The 5,952-nt window shown below is 39.2% G+C and overlaps 1 non-coding gene across 1 annotated transcript; it reads right to left on the minus strand.

Annotated features, from left to right (window-relative positions):
• Positions 1-286: 286 nt before the first annotated feature.
• On the minus strand, positions 287-393 carry LOC113001589 (small nucleolar RNA R71). Its single transcript, XR_003266982.1, has one exon. It is a non-coding gene; the product is annotated as a small nucleolar RNA R71 (small nucleolar RNA).
• Positions 394-5,952: the final 5,559 nt, after the last annotated feature.

Here is a 5,952-nt window from a genome sequence, read left to right on the forward strand (position 1 = left end):
GCGTGTTCCATATGTTCTCAAGACTGGACTAATACATTTGCTGCCCAAGTTTCATGGTCTTGTAGGTGAATATCCTTATAAGCATCTTAAGGAGTTCCATATTGTTTGTTCCACCATGAAGCCCCCTGATGTCCAGGAAGATCATATCTTTTTAAAGGCTTTTCCTCATTCTTTGGAGGGAGTGGCAAAAGATTGGTTGTACTACCTTGCTCCCAGGTCCATTTTTAGCTGGGATGACCTTAAGAGGGTGTTCTTGGAGAAATTCTTCCCTGCATCTAGGACCACTGTCTTTAGAAAAGACATTTCTGGTATCAAGCAACTTAGTGGAGAGAGCTTGTACGAGTACTGGGAAAGATTTAAGAAATTGTGTGCAAGTTGTCCTCACCACCAGATTTCTGAGCAACTCCTTCTGCAGTATTTCTATGAGGGACTTAGCTACATGGAGAGGAGTATGATTGATGCTGCCAATGGTGGAGCTCTTGGTGATACGACCCCTGCTGAGGCTAAGAATTTGATTGAGAAGATGGTTTCCAACTCCCAACAATTCAGTGCAAGAAATGATGCTATTGTCCTTAGAGGAGTCCATGAGGTGGCCATGGATTCATCTTCATCTGCTGAAAATAAAAAGCTTGAGGGAAAACTTGATGCCTTGGTCAACCTAGTAACTCAGCTTGCCATGAATCAGAAATCTGCACCTGTTGCAAGAGTCTGTGGTCTATGTTCTTCTGCAGATCACCATACAGATCTATGTCCTTCTTTGTAGCAATCTGGAGTCAATGAGCAACCTGAAGCTTATGTTGCAAACATTTATAATAGACCTCCTCAGCAGCAAAACCAACAACAACAGAATAATTATGAACTTTCAAGCAATAGATACAATCTAGGTTGGAGGAATCATCCAAATCTGAGATGGACAAGTCCTCCACAACAACATCAGCCTGTCCCTCCTTTCTAGAATGCTGCTGGTCCAAGCAAGCCTTATGTTCCTCCTCCAATGCAGCAACAACAAAGACAACAAGCAGCTGAGGCCCCTTCTCAACCTTCCTTAGAGAAGTTAGTAAGGCAAATGACCATCCAGAATATGCAATTTTAGCAAGAGACAAGAGCCTCCATTCAGAGTCTGACAAATCAGATAGGGCAAATGGCTACTCAGTTGAACCAAGCTCAGTCCCAAAATTCTAACAAATTGCCTTCACAAACTGTGCATAATCCAAAAAATGTGAGTGCCATCACCTTGAGGTCTGGCAACCAAATTCAAGTGCCTTCACCAGTAGCAGCACCTGCACCTGAACCTGTCAAGCTTCATTCTACACCTGAAAAAGAGGATGAGATAGTTGCACAAAAGAGAAAGCTTTCTAACAAAAAATTTCATGCAGGTGGACCTTCTTCTAGTAATTCTGACTTACCGCAGCCTCTTATCCCTCTTCCATTCCCACCTAGAGAAATTTCAAACAAAAAAATGGAAGAAGCGGAAAAGGAGATAGAGGTAGAACAAGGTATAGTCTGGATAAAGTTCTTAGTAGATGCATTGAAACTAACCTTGTGCTGAATTTTGAAAAATGTCACTTCATGGTAGAACAAGGTATAGTTTTAGGGCATATCATTTCCAGTAGGGGCATAGAGGTAGACCCTGCAAAAATAGCTGTTATTTCACAATTGCCTTACCCCTCTTGCGTGCGAGAGGTTCGTTCTTTTCTTGGTCGTGCTGGGTTTTATAGGCGCTTTATCAAGGATTTTAGCAAAGTGGCCCTTCCACTATCCAATCTGCTACAAAAGGAGGTGGAGTTTGACTCTGATGACCAGTGCAAAGAGGCTTTTGATTGCCTCAAGCGTGAGGTGACTACCACCCCTATCATTCAGGCACCTGATTGGACAGCCCCATTTGAGTTAATGTGTGATGCATCCAATTATGCATTGGGGGTTTTCCTTGCTCAAAAGATTGATAAGCTACCTCGGGTGATCTACTACGCTTCCAGAACCTTGGATGCTGCTCAAGCAAATCACACTACCACAGAGAAGGAGCTATTAGCGATTGCTTTTGCTCTTGAAAAATTTCATTCATATTTGCTTGGTACTCGTGTTATTGATTATACTGACCATGCAGCTCTGAAGTACATGTTGAAGAAGGCTGAATCAAAGCCTAGATTGATCAGGTGGATGCTTTGGCTCCAAGAGTTTGATTTGGATATCCGTGATCGGAGCGGTGCACAGAACCTCGTGGCTGACCATCTGAGTAGGATTGAGTGTGTGTCTGAGGACTCACCCATTCGGGATGATTTTCGGAATGACCATTTGTACATTCTGTATAGTATTTATGATTCCTTCCCCACTCCCTAGTTTGCTAATATTTTGAATTATTTGGTTGCTTTTGTTTTTCCTCCCTTAGCATCTAAAGCTCAAAATGATAAAATTAAGAGCGATGTTAAGCATTATATTAGGGATGACCCCTATTTGTGGAAGTTGTGCAGTGACCAGGTTATTAGGAGATGCATTCCAGACCATGAGATTGACTCAGTCCTGCAATTCTATCATTCTTCCACACCAGGTGGCCATCTTGGCATACAAAGGACAGCTCGCAAGGTGCTTGACTGCGGTTTTTATTGGCCCACCATCTTCAAGGATGCATGGAGAATTTGTAGCACTTGTGAGCCTTGTCAGAGAGCAGGCGGCTCACTTTCAAGGAGACAACAAATGCCTCAACAACCCATGTTATTCTGTGAGGTGTTTGATGTCTGGGGTATAGATTTTATAGGGCCTTTCCCTGTCTCTTTTGGTTTTGTTTATATTCTCCTTGTTGTTGATTATGTTTCAAAATGGGTGGAAGCCAAACCCACCAGAACTAATGATGCTAAGGTTGTAGTGGATTTTGTTAGATCTAATCTGTTTTGTAGGTTTGGAGTCCCTAGAGCCATCGTTAGTGACAAGGCACCCATTTTTGTAGCAGATCCATGTATGCCTTGCTCAAAAAGTATGGGGTCGTGCACAAAATTTCCACACCTTACCACCCTCAAACTAATGGGCAAGCTAAGATTTCAAAAAGGGATATAAAAAGGATCTTAGAGAAAATTGTGCAGTCGAACAGAAAGGATTGGAGCACCAGGCTGGATGATGCTCTTTGGGCGCATAGGACTGCTTACAAAGCACCCATAGGAATGTTGCCTTATCGGGTTGTCTTTGGCAAGGCATGCCATCTTCCTGTAGAGATAGAGCATATAGCCTACTGGGCTGTAAAGACCTGCAACTTCTCTATTGATCAGGCTGGAGAGGAAAGGAAGTTGCAACTAAGTGAGCTAGATAAGATCCGTTTAGAAGCCTATGAGAATTCCAAATTCTACAATGAGAAGACCAAGAAGTTCCATGACAGCTTGATAGCTAAGAAGGACTTCGTGGTTGGACAAAAAGTTTTATTGTATAACTCTAGGCTCAGACTCATGAGTGGTAAGTTGAGGTCAAAGTGGATTGGTCCTTTTGTGGTGACTAATGTTTTTCCTTATGGTACAGTTGAGATCAAAAGTTAATCCACAGATAAGAGCTTCAAGGTCAATGGACACCGGCTGAAACCATTCCTCACAAATCCCTCCTTAGTGGATGTAGTGATGGAGGGGACCTCCTTACTTCACCCTACTTCTCTTCCACCATGACTTAGGGAGTTTTCTTTTTTTTTTCTGTCTCCTTCTTTACTTTTATTGCACTTGTCCAATTTTATTGATTGTTTTGATTGTTCTTGATCTTGTGATTGTGCTACATTGAGGACAATGTGTTGTTTAAGTGTGGGGGGAGGGGGAGATTGTTCTTTAATTTTGTTGATTTTGTTGGGTATTCTAGATTAATTTTCTTGGGTTTTCTAGTTTAATTTTTTTAGGTTTTCTAGGTTAATTTTGTTATTTTGATTTTATGTTTTATGTACAACATTCCATGTTTCTCTTTTAATTATAGGTTATGTACAGGTAATGGGTAATTGTTTTTGAAATAGGAGTTTCTTGGCATTTTGTGAATTGAAATCCTTGTTTTTCTCTACATGTCAAGTTAGTTTTGAAAGTTCGAATTGGAAGTGATAGATTTACCCTTGGTGAGAATTTGAGCCATCATCATCTATTTTATTCGGTGTCTTTTGCCTCATTGAATGCTTTCACTGTTGGATCGAGTGGCCTCAAAATAATTAAGAAGGGGGGTTGAATTAATTATTCCTAAACCTTTACTAATTAAAAAATTACTCTTCTAAGGCTTTTACTTATGTTGTTAAGAGAATATGGAGTAGAAGAGAAACTTAACAGAAAGTAAAAGCGGAAATTAAAATGCACAGCGGAAAGTAAAAGAGTAGGGAAGAAGAAAACAAACACACAAGAGTTTTTATACTGGTTCGGCAACAACCCATGCCTACATCCAGTCCCCAAGCGACCTGCGGTCCTTGAGATTTCTTTCAACCTTGTAAAAATCCTTTTACAAGCAAAGATCCACAAGGGATGTACCCTCCCTTGTTCTCTTTGAACCTAGTGAATGTACCCTCCACTAGAACTGATCCACAAGAGATGTACCCTCTCTTGTTCTCAGTCAACAACCCAAGTAGATGTACCCTCTACTTGTACCACAAAAGATGTACTCTCCAATGTGTTAAGACAAAGATCTCAGGCTGTTAAACCTTTGATACTTTGTGAATGGGGATACAAAAGAATTCTCAGGCGGTTAGTCCTTTGAACACTTTTGTATTAGGGAATGGGAAGAATCAAAAGAATTTTCAGACTGTGTCGTTTTGAATTATTTGACAAGGGAGAAGGGAGACACAAAATAATTCAGGCGGTTAGTCCTTTGTTCTTTTGGAAAAGGGAGAAGAGAGACACAAAAAGAATTCAGGCAGTTAGTCCTTGGCGAATTCTTTTTGGCAAAGGGAGAAGAGAATGAAAAGATAAATAGCACAAGTTTTCAAGGTTTGGAAAACCAGAAAACTTCAGAAAGCTTTTGGTACAAAGAAGAAGAAGAAGTTCAAAGAGATTCAAGGCTTGTAAAGGATTGTAAGAGATTGATTGGAAAAGTATTCAAAATTGAAAGAATGAATTAATTGAAAATGCAAAACAAAGCCTTGCTTTTATAGACTCTTCATGTCTGGTCAAGAAGACCATTTAGAATAGTTATAACTTTTAGAAAAACTTAAAACCAATTTGAAAAAGTCAAAACCTTTTTAAAGAGTTACATCTTTTGATTTATTTAGAAACAGTCACAGGTAATCAATTACCAAATAAGTGTAATCGATTACACAAAGCTTTTATGTGAAAGGATGTGACTCTTCACATTTGAATTTGAATTTCAACATTCAAAGGCACTGGTAATCGATTACCAAAACATTGTAATCGATTACAGCTTTTTGAAATTAATTGGAACGTTGTAAATTCAATTTGAAAACTTTTTCAAAATAATTTTACTACTGATAATCGATTACAACAATCTGGTAATCGATTACCAGAGAGTAAAAACTCTTTGGTAAACATGTTTTGAGAAAAATCATGTGCTACTCAATTTTTGAGAAAAACTTTTCATACTTATCTTGATTAAGCCTTCTCTTGATTCTTGAATCTTGATCTTGATTCTTGAGATCTTGAACCTTGAATCTTGATTGTTGACTCTAAACTTTCTTCTTGAGTCTTGAATTCTTCTTGATTCTTATCTTGAACTCTTGAATTGTTCTTGATTCACTTGAGTTGTTCTTTGGTTGATCTTTGATTCACTTGAGTTGTTCTTTGATTGAACTTTGAGCTTTTTGTCATCGCCTTTGTCATCATCTTTTGTTATCATCATTGTTATCATCAAAACACCTTTGAATCACCTTTGATTCACCATGAAGCTTTGCTTCTACATTCACAATAGCCTTGGCTTGACTCTTGTTGATACTTCTTGCTTCACATGCATGTTGGGAGACGATTTAGGCATTTTGTTCTTATAAGCCTCTAGCCAAATGAG

The sequence above is a fragment of the Glycine max genome, chromosome 4 (assembly GCF_000004515.6).
Source record: "Glycine max cultivar Williams 82 chromosome 4, Glycine_max_v4.0, whole genome shotgun sequence".
Classification (NCBI taxonomy): Eukaryota; Viridiplantae; Streptophyta; class Magnoliopsida; order Fabales; family Fabaceae; genus Glycine; species Glycine max.